At 38.9% G+C, this 20,770-nt stretch overlaps 2 pseudogenes across 2 annotated transcripts; one reads left to right on the forward strand and one right to left on the reverse strand.

Annotated features, from left to right (window-relative positions):
* Positions 1-2,321: 2,321 nt before the first annotated feature.
* On the reverse strand, positions 2,322-8,972 carry LOC147477400 (cysteine-rich receptor-like protein kinase 10; annotated as a pseudogene). The gene is made up of 8 exons (XR_015209805.1): positions 8,200-8,972; positions 7,518-7,637; positions 6,955-7,095; positions 6,626-6,825; positions 6,263-6,500; positions 5,975-6,129; positions 3,194-5,818; positions 2,322-3,110 (listed from the first exon to the last, which is right to left on the reverse strand). The product of XR_015209805.1 is annotated as a cysteine-rich receptor-like protein kinase 10 (transcript).
* A 6,067-nt stretch (positions 8,973-15,039) lies between these two features.
* On the forward strand, positions 15,040-20,050 carry LOC147477401 (uncharacterized; annotated as a pseudogene). Its single transcript, XR_015209806.1, has 9 exons — positions 15,040-15,320; positions 15,487-15,528; positions 17,240-17,768; positions 17,859-18,113; positions 18,368-18,532; positions 18,584-18,620; positions 18,792-19,162; positions 19,231-19,366; positions 19,453-20,050. The product of XR_015209806.1 is annotated as an uncharacterized LOC147477401 (transcript).
* Positions 20,051-20,770: the final 720 nt, after the last annotated feature.

Genomic DNA, 20,770 nt, shown 5'->3' on the forward strand with positions numbered 1-20,770 from the left:
TTTCATGGGTTAGACCATGAAAAGTCTTATCAGCACATGTGTATGATTGACCAAGTCCTTACTACATTCCACCATCCTACGGTTGGTGCTGAACAAATTAAACTGAGGGTGTTTCTTTTCACTTTAGTCGATAAAGGCGTCTTGGTTAAATCTTCCGGCCTTAATTATGTGGACTCGTGGGCCAAACTTGTTCAACTATTTATGGAACATTTTTACCCACCACTAAAGACCGATGAAATGCTTTCCAAGATTCATTTCTTTCGACAGAATCCTCATGAATCATTTTCAGAGGCTTGGAATCGTTTCACCGATAGAATCATAAACAGCCTCACCGACTTTCAGCCCTCATCCGAAGAAATCACTCAATCTTGGATAGGCCCATTCCTGAAATACATTTCACAGGGTGAGCTGCCGACTGAGGCAAAGAATGCTTGTGCAATACAATTCAGATCCCCAAGATACACAGTAATCAACGGACGTTTATTCCGCAAATCCACAAGAGGGCCCCACCTAAGGTGCATAACTCCACGTGAAGGCCAGCTCATTTTCGACGAAATCCACAAAGGTGAATGCGGCAACTATGCAGGAGCAAGATCTCTGGTACATAAAGCAATAGCCCAAGGGTATTATTGGTCAGGCCCCGCATGCATATTGAGGCAAAAAGGTACGTTCTTAAATGCATCCAATGTCAAACATTTGGCCACAACCACCTAAGTCCAGCAAGGGAATTGATCAATATTGCAAGCCCATGGCCTTTCCACATATGGGGCTAGACATCATGGGACATTTCATCCCACAAAAGAAAACATGTCTCAAATACGTCTTAGCAACCACAGATTACTTTACCAAGTGGGCTGAAGCAATCCCACTAGTCCAAGTCAAGGAAGTCAACATCATCAACTTCATATAGACCAATATCATCACAAGATTTGGTCTACCCAACACCCTTGTCATGGACAATGGAACCCAATTTGTCGGGTACACAAGTTAAGGCTTTTTCTACAAAATGGCACATCACTCAAGCATTTTCTACACCTAGATATGCACAAAGCAATGGCCAGCCAGAAGCCACAAACAAAGCAATCAAAGAAAATCTCCAAAAGAAATTGGAGAGCAAGAAAAGCCAGTGGCCAGAGCAGCTCGAGAACATTCTATGGGCATACAGAACAACAGCTAGAGTTAGTACCAACGAATCTCCTTTCACACTTTGCTTCATAACAGAAGCAATAATACCATCAGAGCTCACAATCACAACCACACGCTCAGACATCGTCAAATCAAGAGACAATAATGACAACATCTTGGCCAAAGAAGTCGATCTCCTAGAAGAGAAACAGCGACAATATCCCTAGCTCGGTACCACCAGGCAATCCAACGATCATACAACAAGAAGGTCATCCCAAGATCCTTCCAAGCTGGCAACCTAGTCCTCAAAAAGACTTTAGCACCAGCCAAACTCGACCCAACTTGGGAGGGACCATACATAGTTGACAGAGTTGTTGGAAACGAAGCATACTGGATCAAAACTCATCTCGATGACATTCTTCCCTGACCTTGGAATACATCTCTCCTAAAACGATTTTATCAATAAGTTTTTCTCCAGATATATAGGTCGATATGAATAAAGTTTCCTCAACATTACGAGCACAGATGTCATTTTTTGCATTACATGAGTACTATGCACCTTGCACTACGTAAACCGACCTAGGACATCACAATGTTAGGTCGTACATCAAAGAAGGAGCCAAGAACGACTCAAATACAATAACCACGCAGTGGTTAAATATCAATCAAATCAAACCAAGGTCCCCCAAAAGGACCCTAAATCAACTTAATTCCAAGGTTAAGTATGATTCAACTGTAATTGCCGCTCAAAGGCTAATTATCAAACAACTACAAACCAGGGTCCCCCAAAAGGACCCTAAATCAACTTAACACCAACGCATGGCCAGGGTTAAGCATGATTCAACTGTAAATTCTACGCAATTATCATACAAATACAATCCAAGGGACCCAGAAAAAGACCCCAAGTCAACTTACGACCTCAAAATGGTTTAAGTTAGACTCAACTATAATGGCCATTCAAAGGCTAATTATAGTAGGTTCCCCCAAAAGGAACAATTTACACACACCTAAACATGGCAAGGCCTAGGTGTCAACTACGCAAATCTACCAGGTCGTACACAAAAGCTCTATGACCTGTTACAATCAGACGACCTACCCAAGTTAAGTAGTTCATCAATGCTACCACTATACAACACAGATCGTCAAACAACAAACAAAGACAACAAAAGCAATCACATGCATGCAAACCTCGATCACAATCTCAACAAGTAAGTAATTTATATATTTCTACTTAAATAACAAATTTGGTTAAGTACTTGAAGCCCCCAAGTTATCCTGAGAAAACGACCTCAAATATCTCTATCAGCAAAAGTATATTGTATCATAATCAAAACCAGAGCAGTGGTAACATTGTTCAAAGGAACAACCAATAAAAATCAAACCAGAGAAGCTCAAACAACATGAGAAACTTGCTCAACGTTCAAAGGATCCAGCTCGCTGCCCTGTACAGCACCAGAACTACTAGCCGGATCATCACCAACAATCAACAAATCTTCGACAACATCACAAGGAGAGGTAGCTGGAGTAGTACCTAGGTCGGATGGCAGGTCAGATTGTCTACTAGCATCTGCACTAGTATCTTCAGCAGACACTGTTGCAGCCCCACGTTCAACTGACATCTTGAGGAGCTCATACTTATGATCTAGCTCCATAAAATCATCTACCAGAACGTAAGTATCACCACCCTCCACCAAATTAACCAGGTTGTTATATTCAGTCTCAGCTCGTTCAGCAACGGCCCGTGCCTTCTTGCACTAGGAAACCCACTATTGAACCTTCAGCTTTGCAGAGTCAAGAAAGGGTTGCAACAGAGCCACTTTCCCACCCAGCTCTTGCACCTAAGTCCTCAACCCTGCGACCTCAGCCCTCTCCACCTGTTGCTCGGCCACCAGCTTGCCATAAGCCTCCTTGTTGGCATCCAACTCCTTCTTGTATAGATCGGAGATACATGCCATCTCCTTCAACTTTCTGTACATGGCCAGAACCTGACAGATAACAAATTAAGATTAGATCAGATCAATATTGACAAAGCCCAAAGAAAACAAACTCAGAATGGAAGAACACTCACAAAGCACAGTGACCGATCCATCTCCTTCAGGTTCACCTCCATACTCTTACCATTCAGCTTACGCCTATCTCCATCAAGAACAATACTCTCCAGCAACCCTCCAGCAACCAATGTGGACTTGAAGCTACAATCCCCATTCTTCACAAACTTCCTCAACCCACTAACAGGCTCCTCATACATGATGAGCCTGCTCAGAACGTCATCTCCACTCTTGTCACTTGGGGCCACACTACCTGACCCCTTGCACTGTTAAGCAGCAGGCTCACCATCACCAACCTTCTTCTTACCACGGGCTTCAGCCACCCCAGCATCAGCAGCCAAATCAATCAGGTTCATTTTCTTCAAAGGTACCCAACCTGAAGAAGTACGACCTTCCATAGTACTAGGTCGTTCCTCAGACTCAGTTTGAGACCTCTTAGCCCCCTCCGACTCAACCACTTCGGAGCGCCTCTTCAGAATAAGCCTCCGGAATGAAGTGGGAGCATCAACATCTCCACCAGCACTTCCACCAGCATTATCAATAGCAAGACCACCAGCACTTCTAGCACCTGATTCAGAACAGGTGGATACAGAATGATCTGCATCACCAGAGGAGAAGCGGTTGGATGCAGAACGATCCGCATCACCAGCGGAGAAGCGGTTGGATGTAGAGCGTCCTCCATCCCCCAGCTCAGAACGTTGGGATGCCAAATGATCCACATCACCCACCTCAGAGCGTCTGGATGTAGAACGGCTTTCAACAGCCCTGCCACCCATCCTAGCTACCCCAGAATGGCTATCACCAGTCCCTCCAGCCCTTTTCACTCCAGAAATAGGTGTTTTCTTTGACTCTCCCTCTCCATGGTAGAATCCGAGAGAACAACCATAGCCTTGCGAGCCCTCTTCTTTTGCTCCAACTTCTTACGGTTAATTTTCTCTCCTCCACGCCTCTTAAAGTAATGAGCAACCTCCCGCAGCAAAACTCATTTCTCCTCCCAGCTCAAACAAGCGAACCTTTCAATAGCACCGGTCTTGGTACGACCACGAATGGAAACCTCTACAAAAACAAAATAGATAAGTCAGAATGTCCAAATCACAGTATACCATACACACATTATGACCTAAAACCAACGACCTACCAGCAAACTAAACAACACGATTTGCCAACTCCAAACGAGGAGGACAATATCTACCCACAACCAAGAACGGCCTACGACTCTATTCCTCCTTACTCACCCCCACGATAACATGAGATTTCCCCTTACCGACCTGAAAACTGAAATTCATAGAACCCGACCTCCTCACAACAAAGTGCTCCAACACATCTGTTAAACAGATGTTATAACCCCTATCATTCAATAGATCCAACACATGGAAGACCTCCAACTGTTTCCTACGAACTGAGAAGGGGCTTTTCCCAAATAATTAAGCACCTCCACAGTAAGACGGGATAGAAGCAACCTCATCCCAGCCTTCAACTGTCCATAGCAAACAACTACTCCTCCACCCCAAGGAACGTAGTCATTATTAAACAAATTCCTCTCCCCCCTTAGGTCGTACATGGCCAGGTCGGCCTTCACCCAACCAAACTCCTCCCTCAGAGAAGCATAACAATCTTCCGACCTAGGCCTCCTCGCATCCTCAGCCCTCGTCTCCAACGATGAAGACGACGAAGCCTCAGCACCACTACAAACCCTATCATCAACCTCTTCATCACTTACTGTTCTCTCTCTCCATTCATCAATTTCAACCTCACCATTCAAGCTATCACTGGTAGCAGACATTACAAGTTCTAGAATAAACAAAAGATCAAAGTTTGCAAGATCAAAAGACGCACCTGATACCGAAGATGAGAAAAGTTTTTTTTTTCTTTCTTTCTCTTTTCTTTCTCTTTGTTTTTTTTTCTTTTTTTCTTCTTTTCCTAGATGGAGAAATGAGAAAGAAAAACAGCTTAACAAGTCAAAACCCTTCAGCTGCCAAAACCTCGAGAGACTACAAAAACGTTTCATGTTCCCAAATACCTAAATCATTACTCGCCCACAAATCGCCATAATTTTGGGCCCACGAATCCAGCCCAACAGTTTCCACACATTTTTCGAAACCTAAATTCAAAACAAACAGCTGTCAGACACGTGCTTTCAAACTTTACTTTTTAACCGTTCTTTTTCCACACGACAGCTGTCCAAAGAACGAAAATAAAATAAAGGGGGTTGTGTAAGTACCCTCCGTTCCACACTACAGATCATCAGGTCCTTGTCCAGTAAATACAACATCTACAACGACAATACCGTACCGTTCATCTTTCAAGCATTATCGAGGGTATATTTCGGTAACTGATACTTCATTAATTGACTGGTCAGGCAAGAATGGTTGGTATTGTTGATCTGTATGTCCTACATTATCCCCTGTACTCAACGGCTCGTGACTGTTAACAAAAAAGGCGGGCGTTGAAGGTAATGGGAGGGTGACAAAGTAGCTATTAAGCATGGAAACAACTGTTGCCATTGTGGGACGCAACGCAATATCTTCTTGAACACACAGCAACCCAATATGTATGCATCTCATCACGTCAGTTCTTGAATATTGTTCCTTCAGTGCTGGTTCTATTAACTTTAGAGCTGTGCCTCCCTCCCTGTGTTTCCATGCCTGCAACAATTCATTTATAATACATGAATCTAGGAAAGCAAATGCTTTCAAGGAATTGAAGATCCCTAGAATACAGTACGCACCATTGTAAGGACTAAACCAGGAAATAAAAACGAAGATTTCATATAGACAAATGAAGTACATAGTCGTACTTACATAACTTAGAAGGTTCTCGATCAGCATGTTCTGATTGAAAGAAACAGTTGTTCTTTTGGCCACTTGTAATCTCTAGAATCAATACACCAAAACTGAAGACATCTGACTTCACTGAGAACTGCCCATGCATTGCATACTCCGGAGCCATATATCCACTGCTTGAGATATTAATCAGATTGATGAGTTCCGCTGTAGAGAATATATTCACCCTCTTTTCAACTGTTATTATTGGTAAGAAGCTGATAATATTCGATGAAAGTACTATTAAAAGCAAATTCTCACACATACTATGTTCCGACAATTCTGTTGGTACTGTCTTCAGTTTGGTCCATAACAAAAAGCCTTGCCATGCCAAAATCTGCAATTTTAGGAATCATTTTTGCATCTAACAAAATATTCCCAGCTTTGAGATCACGATGAACAATCCTATGACGTGAATCCTCGTGAAGATAAAGAAGACCTCGAGCAATCCCTCCAATGATCTGGTAGCATCTTTCCCAATCCAGATATGTACGTTTGATTGGATCTGTAAAGCAAATTACTTGTAAACTAAGGTAGAGTAAAGCACTACTTCTTGAACTACATCATCACTGTGTTTAGCACCTAAAGAAGATAAGCTGAAATAGTTTATGAGGAAGTTTCGAGCCAAACCAAAAATAAAATGGTCGAGGCTTGCATTTGGCACAAATTCGTATATGAGAAGTTTTTCATCCTCTTCCAAGCAGAAACCTAAAAGCTTTACAAGATTCCGATGTTGGAGTTTGACAACTAATAGAGCCTCATTCTTAAATTCTGTTACACCTTGGACAGAGTCTCTTCACAGCTCTCTCTCTCCCATCCAAAAGCCTACCCTGTGGAAACTTTAACTGTCACAATTTCCCAAGTAAAGAGACAGACCTTAAACAAGTAGATAATCCAATAAAAAAAGTTGTATATCCAATTCAATTCTAATAATTAGCAAAAAAGTATATAATCAAAACCTTGAAGACAGCCAAAGCCGCCTTGTCCAAGTTTGTTAGCATCAGAGAAGTTGTCTATCGCTGCTCTTATTGTGCCAAAGTTGAATTGCAGGGATTCTACATTGCTGATTTCATCCACATCTTTACTCATTTGAGTGACGTCTTTATAAATGCAGCAAAATACCAATCTATATCAAATGATCGCTCCAATGTTTTTTGTTGAGAATAATTGGAAGAGAAGTGATATTGGTTTATAGTATATATAAAGCTCTTGATAAGAAACTTTATTTATTTATACAGAGGCTTATCCATATTGTCTCTTTGGATATATATTATTAAAAGTATGCAGTCAAATGCGCATTTAGGCTCAACCTAGACTCTAGATTCATCCCTAGTGCCGCGCGCCTAAGAGTGCCCACATACTGTTGCCTAGGCCCAGTGTCTATCTAGTTAATGCGCCTTTAACTGCGCAGCTCTAAAACATTACATATGAAGGGGAAATTGTGTATTGGATCTGTAATCTGTTAATGCACCAACATACTTTATAGAACAGAAGATGTGTGTAATTGTGTAAAGATTCTGACCTCCATCAATTTTCCTCCTGCGTAAGCCGTAAGAAATGGCGACGGTGGCTGTTAGTATCACTGCAGTTACTGTAGAAACTACTATAATCACAACTCTTTTGGATGAATTCGTTTGCCGAGCTGTTGATATAGAAGGGAAAAAAATTCATACATCAATATATATAATTACCTTAATTGCTTAATCTCTTGCAGTCTCCCTCTCCATGCATGCGGTTTTCTTCTATTCAAATTATTTACTGGACTAACTGAAGGAGGTCCTACACAACTTGGTAAGACAGAGCATTTTACTAACTCAAACTTAAGTGCAGTCCTCTTTACATACACAAAGCGAGACACTTTATAGATTAAAACTCTAAAATTTTCAGCTCAGATAACATAAGATAAACATCACTTTCAATCAAAAGGAATTAAATTTTAGAGCAAAGAGTGCACTCTGAAAACAATTCTTCACTTCTAGAGTGCACTCTGAAAACAATTGTTTTTTTAACTTTTTGGTGACAAGTGCAACAACTTAAGCATCACGAGGGATCACTTCACATGATAAGCAAGTTTATCCATAAGACTGAGCAACCCGTTTGCTATGACTAAATGATTTTTTTTTTATCCAACCTTGCATCAATAAAGCTAGCTGCATTGCAGGCTTGCACCAAATCCCCATCTCAGAAAATCAAGTTACCAAATTAAATTCCGTTGCATGAAAATTCGCTTAATATAAGTCCGTATATATTCTCATATACACCAACCGCAAACAAATTTGAATTAGAAACAGCTCGAGGCACTAGTTCTCCCATCAACACGTCACGTGCCAGCCTGAACTGAACCGAGAGGCTTATATTATTTACGTTATAATAATAGTTAGTGGGTTGATCCTGCATAGTTAAAGGCTTGTCGGAGTAATGCAGCCAACACTCGTCGTAAAAAATAATTGATTCTTTCTTCATCGGGCACCGAGTTGTGACCAGTTCAGTTGCATTTTTCGCACACTTCTTGCAGTCTACCCAGGCATAATCAAGTCTGCATTGGAAAATCCCATAAACTCCATCTGAATTACTTCTCACGGTGTTGTTAAAATATTTTGTATTATTTGTAAGAGTGCTATTATTGGATATAGATGAAAGTAGGATGCTGAGATCATTTTGAAATGTGCTGTTTGTTGTGTAATTTCCTCCTAAACAGAACTCAGTAAGATAATTTTGGGCAGTACTGAGATTCAAGTGTAGTACCAGTGTAGAAGAAAAGGCAAGGAATAACAAACCAAAGAAATCCATTGAGATTTCTGGTGTTGCAAAGATGTACCAGTGATAATGGTTTGTGGGGGTTATAGATATACTTGTATTTTGTATGAGCCATAATGTTGATAGTTAGGAAGAAAAGTCACAACAAAGTTAAGACCTCGAAATTTCTTATCAGTGATATTTCTCTTGGTAGCGTCAAGAAAGACTTAGTGAAATAGTGACAGGAAAATGTTAATGATCAAACAATGTAAAGTAGAAAATTGATGTTTTCTTGTAGTGGAGGTACTCTATCGAAATCTGTAAAATATTCTGTTCTAGGAATAAAAATCACAACAAAGTCAAGACCTTGAAATTTCCGATGATACTTCTCTTGGTACTGTTGGTAGAGTCAAGAAAGACTTTGAAAAGTAGTGAGTAGTGACCGGAGTAAAGACAGGATTAGATCGTGTGAAATTCATGGAGAGGGAAGTAGGCTTTATTAAATGAACCTTATAAAGGTGACAAAGTCCCTTTTGCAGTTGTAGTTGACACTTTTGAAAATATGGTATAACCGTATAAATAAACAACAAAAATGTGGAGTAATCCCACCTTCTTCTAGGTCACTCCAAAACATATTTACATTTGGTATCGACTTGACTATTAGTCATGTAACTCAACGAATGAAGACCTTACGATGGATAGCACGCGCTATTGCTATATGTAACAACCTGTTTTCTTTTGTGTAATATTGTATGTCTTTACTATTCTTTTAGGGCCCAAGCCCAAGTGATAGTTTAGAGCCAAAAGGAAATACAAAGTCGGTGAACTGCTAGTCTCCAAACTTTGTAAAACTCTTCAAGAGATAAGATAAAGTTAATCTTCAAGAGATAAGATAATGTTAATCCTAGAGTTTAGGGTAGAGATAAAACAAAACAATAAAAGAACAGGAGGTTGCTCAAGAGTAGGGACCCAAGCTTTAACTTCTAGTGTCTGACGAGTTTCCGACCATCGACGATAAGGCAAGTTTCTCTAGCTTGCATCTATCTCTTTCTCTAGTCCTAGAATGCTATTAGATATCATAATGAATATCATGTGCTTGATTTCTAATTTATTATGCTTACTTTGGTATTTTTGCGATTATAAATTTATAGCGTCCAATGCGTTAAGTTGAAATTGTTGTCGTGAGTATGGAAGTTGCTAGTATTCATATGCCATTAATTGAATGATCTAATGTTACTGAATGCCTTGTTTGCATAGGAAATTATCATTCTTTATTAAATATTTGCCTTATATCATGTTTGAGTATTGCTCTGTATAAGATATTTAAGATGTCAGAGAGCATGTTTGTATAAATTGAATTCTTTTCTTTTAATCGTCACAAGATTTGAACGAATATTGACACAAGGTGTGCCTGACGTTATATCTTTATGCGTAAGTATATATATATAGTTGCATAAAATGGCAATGAAGGAAAAGTCCGTCGTATTACTTGACCAGGGGAATATGGGGTTTGGAATTGATGGAATGACTACAATTACCATACCATATGTACAGTCAGGGGCGTAGATGTTATTTTCCTACAAAGTATAATTAATAAAATGTCATGAATAAGATTTAATCACATACCAATGAAGTGACACGTTAGTATCGTGAGCTTACAGATAGTTCTTGTTAGAGATTACTTGCTGGGCGCGTTGATTTACGCCCTTATTTACCAATTTTACAGGTGAGCAAGGTTTAGCCCATGGAGCGCGTTCTTAGAGTTTCGGCAAGATCTGGGTCTCGAGTTCTTTAGTTTAGTTTGAAAGATTTATTTTGGTGTCCGGTGTTATTCAAGACTTAATAGATTTTATTATTTGTTAATGAGAGCATGGATGTAATAAATTTCTTTGAGACAAGTTTTCAACTAAGAGGTTTTAAGTGTTGATTTGTTTATTGATTTATTTCTCTTTTGGAACGTTTTTGGATTGTATTATTGAGACTCTGGATATTTCTGTTAGTTAGACCGGCCGGCTAATGAACAGAGATTTATTGATGACATATTGATATACTCGAGTAGTCGAGAAGAGCATGCTGAACATTTGAGGATCATACTGCAGACCTTGCAAGAGCATCAGTTATATGCTAAGTTTGAAAAGTGTGACTTTTGGCTAAGAAAAGTTAATTTCTTAGGGCATGTGATAACGAGTGAGGGCATTTTTGTTGATCCCTCTAAGGTCGAGTCGGTGCTCAATTGGAAGCAACCTACTTCAGTTACAGAGATTCATAGCTTTTTGGGTCTAGCAGGTTATTATCGCCAATTTATTATAGGTTTCTCGCATATAGCATCTCCGTTAACCAATTTAACTAGAAAAGGTGTACCTTATATATGGGATGAGAAGTGTGAGCAAGCTTTTCGAGAATTGAAAGCTAAGCTAACTTCTGCACCAGTTTTGATATTGCCAGAGAGTGGAGTTATGTTCGTAATATTTACTGATGCATCGTTGCTTGGATTGGGTTGTGTACTAATGCAACGGGAAAGAGTAGTTGCTTATGCTTCACGACAGTTGAGAGTGCATGAACTGAACTACCCCACTCATGATTTAGAGTTGGCGGCAGTTGTATTTGCATTAAAAATATGGAGGCATTACTTATATGGTGAGAGGTTTGAACTCTATTCGGATCACAAAAGCTTAAAGTATTTATTTTCTCAGAGAGACCTAAATATGAGACAGAGACGGTGGATGGAGTTGATAAAGGATTATGACTTTTCTCTTCAGTACCACTCGGGGAAAGCTAATGTGGTTGCAGATGCCTTGAGTAGAAAACCGAGGGGGTTGATGGCATTATTGGCTATTTCGGAGTATAGAATGCTGGAAATCATGTCTGAATTTGACATACATCAAGATAGTGGGGGACAAGGGGTATTCATTAGTCATATGACTGTTCGGCCTAATCTTATAAGCAGGATTTTTTAAGCACAAGAAACGGATGACTTTGTTATGACCAGAAAGGCTGAAATGACTAAAGACGTCGTGACAGATTGGACTGTTAGCCTAGATGGTGTTTTGCGACTTAGGGGTCGAATAGTAGTGCCTAATGTGATTGCATTGAAGAAATCCATCTTTGATGAAGCGCATCGCACCCGGTACACTGTTCATCCAGGGAGTACAAAGACGTATAAGGATTTGAAATGACACTTATGGTAGAAAAGAATGAAGTACGACATCGCAGACTATGTATCAAAGTGTTTGACTTGCCAACAAGTCAAGGCGGAACATCAGAAACCTGCTGGGAGTTTACAACCATTACCAGTGGCTGAATGGAAGTGGGAACACATCACTATGGATTTCATAGAAGGCTTACCGAGATCACCTCGTGGAAATGATTCTGTATGGGTCATTGTAGATCGATTGACTAAGTCTGCACACTTCCTAGCTATGAAGAAGACACATAGTGTGGATGACTTATCTAAGTTATACATTAAAGAAATAGTGAGGTTACATGGAATTCCAGTTTCTATAGTGTCGGATAGAGACAGTCTATTCACATCTAGATTTTGGGGTAGTTTTCAGAAGGCTATGGGTACTCAACTTGATTTCAGCACCGCGTTTCACCCCCAAACCGATGGACAGACAGAAATAGTTAACCAAATATTAGAGGATATGCTAAGGGCTTGCCTTCTTGATTTTAAAAGGGGCTAGGAGGAACACTTACCACTAATTGAGTTTGCTTATAATAATAGTTACCAGACCAGTATAGGAATGGCACCATATGAGGCATTATATGGTAGACCGTGTAGGTCACCAGTTTGTTTGGCTGAAGTTGGATATAGTGCTTTGCTTGGACCAGATGTAGTGTGTGACACCACTGAAAAGGTAGCAGTTATTAGGGACAGGATACGGACTGCACAAAGTAGGCGTAAAAAAGCTACGATAAGAGACGAAGACCCTTAGAGTTCCAGAAAGACGACCTTGTGTTACTAAAAGTGTCTCCTATGAAAGGAGTGAGACAATTCGGAAAGAAAGGCAAGTTGGCAACTAGATATGTCGGACCTTTCAAAGTACTTGACAAGATTGGAGCTGTTGCCTACAGATTGGAGTTACCAAGTAGCTTGGCAGGTACACAACGTTTTCCATGTGTCAATGCTAAGGAAACACCTAAGAGATGAGGAACCAGCTAGTGTGATCGACGTTGAGGGCCTTGATTTACAGCAAGATGCTACTTATGAAGAAAAACCTGTGCGTATTTTGGATAGAAAGGAACATGTTCTTCGCAGTATAACCATACCTATGGTCAAAGTACAATGGAATCATCATGACGAGAGGGAAGCTTCTTGGGAGCTCAAGACGGATGTTCGAGAAAAATATTCTCATCTTTTCTAAACAAGGTATGTTAAATTTCGGGGCGAAATTTCTTCTTAGAGGGGAAGAATGTAACAACCTGTTTTCTTTTGTGTAATATTGTATGTCTTTACTATTCTTTTAAGGCCCAAGCCCAAGTGATAGTTTAGAGCCAAAAGGAAATACAAAGTCAGTGAACTGCTAGTCTCCAACTTTGTAAAACTCTTCAAGAGATAAGATAAAAGTTAATCTTCAAGAGATAAGATAATGTTAATCCTAGAGTTTAGGGTAGAGATAAAACAAAACAATAAAAGAACAGGAGGTTGCTCAAGAGTAGGGACGCAAGCTTTAGCTTCTAGTGTCTGACGAGTTTCCGACCGTCGACGATCAGGCAAGTTTCTCTAGCTTGCATCTATCTCTTTCTCTAGTCCTAGAATGCTATTAGATATCATAATGCATATCATGTGCTTGATTTCTAATTTATTATGCTTACATTGGTATTTTTGCGATTATAAATTCATAGCGTCCAATGCGTTAAGTCGAAATTGTTGTCGTGAGTATGGAAGTTGCTAGTATTCATATGCCATTAATTGAATGATCTAATGTTACTGAATGCCTTGTTTGCATAGGAAATTATCATTCTTTATTAAATATTTGCCTTATATCATGCTTGAGTATTGCTCTGTATAAGATATTTGAGATGTCAGAGAGCATGTTTGTATAAACTGAATTCTTTTCTTTTAATCGTCATAAGATTTGAACGAATATTGACACAAGGTGTGCGTGACGTTATATCTTTATGCGTAAGTATATATATATAGTTGCATAAAATGGCAATTAAGGAAAAGTCCGTCGTATTACTTGACCAGGGGAATATGGGGTTTGGAATTGATGGAATGACTACAATTACCATACCATATGTACAGTCAGGGGCGTAAATGTTATTTTCCTACAAAGTATAATTAATAAAATGTCATGAATAAGATTTAATCACATACCAATGAGGTGACACGTTAATATCGTGAGCTTACAGTTAAATCGTAGTATTCCTTGACTAGATTTGGATGATAGTTCTTGTTAGAGATTACTTGCTAGGCGTGTTGATTTACGCCCCTGTTTACCAATTTGACAGGTGAGCAAGGTTTAGCCCATGGAGCGCGTTCTTAGAGTTTCGGCAAGATCGGGGTCTCGAGTTCTTTAGTTTAGTTTGAAAGATTTATTTTGGTGTCCGGTGTTATTCAAGACTTAATAGATTTCATTATTTGTTAATGAGAGCATGGATGTAATAAATTTCTTTAAGACAAGTTTTCAACTCAGAGGTTTTAAATGTTGATTTGCTTATTGATTTATTTCTCTTTTGGAACGTTTTTGGATTGTATTATTGAGACTCTGAATATTTCTGTTAGTTAGACCGGCCGGTTAATGAACAGAGATTTCTGGGGTGTTACACTATGCAAGTGGTTTGAATGGAGTTCTGAAGAATATAAGATCATAGCTAGAAACGATGTTTGGGATCAAGCAATATCACAGAATCCGAGTATGAGAAAGTACAAAAATAGAATTTTTCCAAGGCACAATGACATTTTATATGTGTTTGGATAATAATAGGTGTTATGGTTCATTGCACTTTCACTTTATTTTATGGTTATTTGAGAAGACATCTTGTGGATACTATTAAAAAGTTGAGTTGTATTGTCTTTAATTTGCATTTAATTTTATTTTTTGTTATACTTCATTGAGTTTGAAAACCAAAAAAAATATCTCCAAAAAGTTGAAATATCATTTCTCATTGGAGAAAAACCATGTAAACAAACACTGGCAAAACTGACAAATCTTATATTTTTCCACTATAAATTTTTGCAAACAAACACTGGCAAACTAAAAAATTTCCACTAAAGATTTGTCTGGCAAATCTATAGTTGGAAAACACTGGCAAATCTTATATTTTCCCATTATAAGTTTGTCAGTTAACAAACACACCTTTAGGCTGTGTTTGTTTAGTGGTAAATGGGGGTGGCAAATAAAATTTTCCCACTAGATGCACCATTTGCCAGTGTTTGGCTGCATTTAAGGGTAGTGGCAAACACTGTTTGGTATTTGCCGGCAAATGATATTTTCCCACTAGAAGTGGGAAAATAGAATCCAGCTCCCCCCCTAAACTCTTTTGCCACCCATTATTTTCCCACTAGGGCAATAATAATTTGCCACCTCTTTTCTCTCTCTCTTTCACAGCCGAACTCGTTCTCTCAAGCCCTAGATCTCAACAGGTAATCTCTCGCTCTCATCTCCTCTCTCTTCATCTGCTCTCCTCTCATCTCTCTCTCTTCATCTGCTCTCCTCTCTCACTTCTCTCTTCATCTCTCTATATCTCCTGCCTCTCTCTTTATTTTCTGTCCTCTCACGTTTTTTTTTGTTTGCTAGTTACAAACACAGAAATTGAAGAAGGTTGAAGAAATTGAAGAAATTGTGTGTCAGGTACAAATCTTTAGAACTATATTTATAAATCTTGCTTTTTATAATTCTGTTGCTTTTTAATTCACGTTTTAATTCTGTTGCTTTTTAGTGTCGTGTTCTGTAAAGCCTCAATGCCTCACTACACCCAATTCACGTTTTAATTATGTTGCTTTTTAGTGTCGTGTTCTGTAAAGCCTCAATGCCTCACTACACCCAAACTTTTACAATTCTCTGTTAGACATCATCTTGTATAACGGTGTTCAAATGTTGGTGTGTCTATGACCACAAACAACTTCACATTTTTAATTCAACTTAGAGCCAACTCATTTTGATTTGGACGGTTCATATCAACTTCTTAAAAGGTCTAATAAAACTATATTTTCATTAAACATGACATAAAACCATGTCTCAATCGACAACATTGTTACCGGTTTGGCTACAACAATAATGGAAATATTTTTTTTGCTAGATGTTCAAGCCCTCATGGAATCAAGCTATCGAAATGAAAAGTAATATTTGCTTAGAATCAACCTCGTTAGAAATTTAAGAAAATGAGTGAACATTTAATGAGCTGTAACCTATTTTTCATTTCTTATTTAATGAATGAAAGAAGAAAAAATGAGTGAATGTTTGGATTTTAGAAAAAAATTGGATGAACAATGATTCAAACTTTCCTTTTCTTTCATGTTTTTGTTGTTTAAACCATTTCTCATGACTAGCACATGTTTATGAGGGTGAACATTGACCCACATTTTTGAAAAAAAGACGTGTGTTAATGTGTTATTAAATTCATCTTTTGTTGGTTTTTATTCAATTTTAAGGCTCAATAAAATTATGAACTTGGGTATTTGTATTTACATCTGTTTTGGTTATGGGCACTGTTTGATTTGAAAAATGTTCAATTATCAGATAGACATGGACTTTGATTTGCATCTAGCTCTCTTTTGGAAACTCCCCAATAATAAATTGTAGTAATTATGAAACATTGAAAGTCGATTATTTTCTTTGGAAGTCGATTATTTTTTTTATTATTTGTTTAAAACTAGGTATGGCAAGTGGTGGTGTTAATCCAGTGAGTGGTAATTCCCGAGTTACATGGAATGCCAATATGGAAGCGATTTTGATTGAGGTGTTGTTGGAGGAGGCTTCTAGTGGGAGAAGGAATTCTTATATTGCCATTAATGGGTGGACGACAGCGAGCTTGAAGCGAATTGCTAATGAAATAAATCGACGACTAAATATGACTCTTGTATCTGACAATGTCCGATCAAAGTTAAAAATAATGAAGAAAGATGGGACACTTGACCAAGCAGGGTTGTGAGGCTTTGGTCTATCTTGGGGTGGTCATGTTTTGAAAATAAAACTTGTTTGTATTTGGGAGTGCTAATTTATTTTAGATATTACTATCTTGGGTGCAGTTGATGGTACTGTGTTATGAACTTATGAACTCTGTCTCTTGTGTTTTGGGACTGTGTTTGTTATGAACTCGTTACTTCTGTCTCTTTTGAAATTATTTTGAACTTGTTTGTGTGTGTTAGTGGAGGTGCTAAGTGTACTGAAATTAATATGTCTTTAATTGTTAATAATCATGTCAAATATTTTCATAGATCATATTGTGAAATCTATATAATTTTAAGAACGTTGATATATGATTTTGTATATGTGGATATTGGACACACAATTAATAATTTGTATACCTTATTAATTTTTTTTTTTTTTTGAGGTATTGTAGAATGATGACCGAACGTGAGCGTAGGTTAGTGGCATTTCTAATTATAATTATGGGTGCCCATATGATGATGACATGGTGGTATAGGAGAAGGTATATGGGGAGGTATAGGCCTAGGCGTAGGGCTCCACCAACTCTTACTATAGCTCCTCGTACGAATTGTGATCAAGTACGGAGAATTGTTTTGCGTAGGATGTATACAACCACTGACCGATTCTGCCATGAGCAGTTGAGGATGAGACGGTCAGTGTTTTGTCGATTGTGCAATCGTTTACGTGGTCATGGCCTAGCCGATAGAAGACATGTTACGGTGGAAGAGCAAGTGGCCCTATTTCTCAACACAGTTGGGCATGATATGCGCAATTAGAATGAAACATTTCAATTCTTCCGTTCGGGAGAAACAGTGCACCGCTATTTCCATGTTGTGTTGGCTGCAATCCTTCGTCTATTCAGAGAGTTAGTAACAAATGCTACCGCTGAGAACTCTCCTCGTGAGTGTTCCAACACGCATCATTGGCATTGCTATTTTAAGGTGAGTCAACTTTTGGAAAATTTGTTATGATCATTTTGATTACAAGGTTTGGTAGTTTAGTCAATCTTAATCAAGTTTTTTTTATGTTAGGATGCGGTGGGTGCGGTTGATGGTACACACTTTCAAATTAATTTGTCATTGGCGCAACAGGCTAGGTATCGTAATAGGAAAGGTCAAGTCACCCAAAATGTGTTGGTAGCTTGCACATTTGACATGAGATTCACATACGTGCTTGCAGGGTGGGAGGGATCCTGCCACGATGGAAGGTTATTGAGGAGTGCAGTGTCTCGTCCAGGGCATAAACTTACTATTCCAAATGATAAGTACTATCTTGCGGATGCTTGGGTTAAACTTTAGTGCCGGGTTTCTCACTCCTTACCGTGGTGTCGCGGTATCATCTTAGAGAGATAGGTGAAGTTCAACCTGAAAATCATAAAGAACAATATAACTTTCGCCATTAGTCCTTGCGAACTGTTGTTGAAAGGACAATCGGTATCTTGAAGAAGCGATTTGCTTATCTAAGGCATCCAGCTTTCCACGACCCCACGACACACACAAAGGTAATCCTTGCATGTTGTGCATTGCACAATTTTTTGTAGAAAAAAGATCCTAGTAGTACTTTGAGTGATGAAGAGCTCAGTGATGAGGAGGAAGAGGATGACAACACTCTTAATGCTCCAAATATGAATATTGATATGCAACCAGCCACTGGGTGGACTAATTTTAGGGATGAGTTGTCAATTGCAATGTGGGAAGATAACGATGTGGAGTAATTGCATTATAAGATTGTGTAATAAACATAATGATTTTAGTAGGGTGTTTTTGTAATATACATTATGGCTTTATTATGGTGTTCTTGTTTTGTTGGATAATGGTTTAACTACTTATAATATTTTATTGTCTCGGCCTTCTTCTACGGCTTTGTACTTTTATTGATATGTAATATTGTTTATTGGTTATGTTTGTTTGCTATTTGATATGTTTGTTTGCTATTTTCATCGTTGGTTCATTGCTTCAAACTAGGTATGGTAGGTGGTGTGAGTACTCCTTTGAATGATGTTGACAATAGAAAACGGAAGAGATCATCCCAAATTAGATGGTTTCCCAACATGGAAACCATTTTGGTAGAGGTATTGTTAGAGGAGTTAGCTAATGGGGGCAGGAGGGCTGATAATGGGTGGAGGAAAGAAAGCTTGAAGCGTACTGCTGATGAAATCAATTCACAACTTGGCATGAATCTTGTATCTGACAGTGTAAGATCAAGGTTGAAAACAATGAAGGCTGCTTGGGTAGTTGCCAAACATGCAGTCGATGCTAGTGGGTTTGGTTTAGCTTTCAACAAAGAGACCAAGAGAATTGATGCGGATGATAATGCATGGGAGAGTTATATACAGGTAATAAAATAGTCTATATATATTTTCTTTATGGGGTGTCATATTGATTGATATATTGTGGGATATAGGCTCATCCTGGGGCAAGTAGTCTTAAGCAGAAGATGTTTCCCTTCTACGATGAATGTTGTATTCTTTTTGGGAATGACCATGCAACTGGAGAAGGGGGTAATACTGGGTTCGATGATATAGAAACAGATTCGGGAGGTTAGCTAATTTTGAAGTAAATAGAGTTGATTTTTGTGCATCTAACTTGTTATGAAATTAACTTTTTGTTTCTATAACTTGTTTAGATAATATTAAGGAAACCCAAGGAGGTGGGGGTGATGCACCCGAAGTTGCTGAGAGCGAAGCTAATGGTGCTACTACTTCTCAAACTAAGAGTGCTCAGAATACCACTACACCTACTGCCAAGAAATCTAGGAAGTCTCGGTTCTTTGAGGATATACCCGAACCCCCTTCGTTTAAGGTGTTCACTGATGCGGTAGTTGAATTAGCCAAGGCCTTGAAACCACCAGAACCTGTACCAGTAGTAGTTGCCCCAAAGCCAATAGAATTGTTGAAGGATGCTTTGCATTCTCTTCCGGATATGAATCCGGAACTTTACCTAAGGTCACTTGACTTGCTGGCAGTTGATTTGCCACTAATGGAGGTTTTTTTGGGCCTTGAAGAGGATATCAAGGTTGCTTGGTTGTTTAGGAAGCTATACCAAGCAGGTCTTTGAGCAGAAGATGTTTCTAAGGTTTTATGTTGGCAAGTTGCAACTTTAATAAGTTTTTATTTATGTCCTACATGCATCTATTTGATTTGTAAGGCCAAGTGTGAGTTTAGCTGGATATTTTGTATTGAGGTACAAGTGTTGGATTATTGGATTTAATTCTCCTTACTGTTAGTGGTATGATTATATATGACATCTGTTTTGGCACTTTCTCTTATTATGCGGCTTTACATTTTTGGACTTTGTTTCTAGTTATTGTTTTCAACAACTACTTTATTTCACGTGAATTTGGCAGAGTGGTGGTCACATTATGAACTTGTTTGTGTGTGCTAGTGGAGGTATGGTGGAGGAGGTTACGTGTGTGTGTGAGGTGTGTTGTGTGTTGCCTCCGTGTGCCTCTTTGTGTGTGTGTGTGTGCGGGTGTGCAAGTGTGGTGTGTTGCAGGTGGTGCTGCTGTGTGCGTGTGTGTTGCAGTGTGTGCATGGTGTGTTGCAGGTGGTGCTGCTGTGTGCGTGTGTGTGTTGCAGTGTGTGTGTGTGTGTTTGCGGTGGTGCTGCTGCGTGTGTGTGTGCGGTGTGTGTGTGGTGTGTGCAAGTGGTGGTGTTAGCTTCTGTGTTGTTGTCAGAGTTGGTGGGTTTAGAGTTAGGGTGATCTAATTCAACATCCGTTATTATTTGACGACTCTTACGTCTTAATACAAAATTTTACAGGTACAACCACATGATTAGCTCAATTTAGTGACTAGCTATGTACAAGTAAGACAAATAGATCTAAGCAGAAGCGGACATAAAAAACCTCTCGAGTAGATAAAAGGAAAAATGAGAAAAAGTTCCTATCAAGTAAAAAAGAAGTGAGATCTCATGGTTTAAGGATCTCTATGAAGCAATAGTAGT

The sequence above is a fragment of the Coptis chinensis genome, chromosome 9 (genome assembly GCF_015680905.1).
Source record: "Coptis chinensis isolate HL-2020 chromosome 9, ASM1568090v1, whole genome shotgun sequence".
NCBI classification, from domain to species: domain Eukaryota; kingdom Viridiplantae; phylum Streptophyta; class Magnoliopsida; order Ranunculales; family Ranunculaceae; genus Coptis; species Coptis chinensis.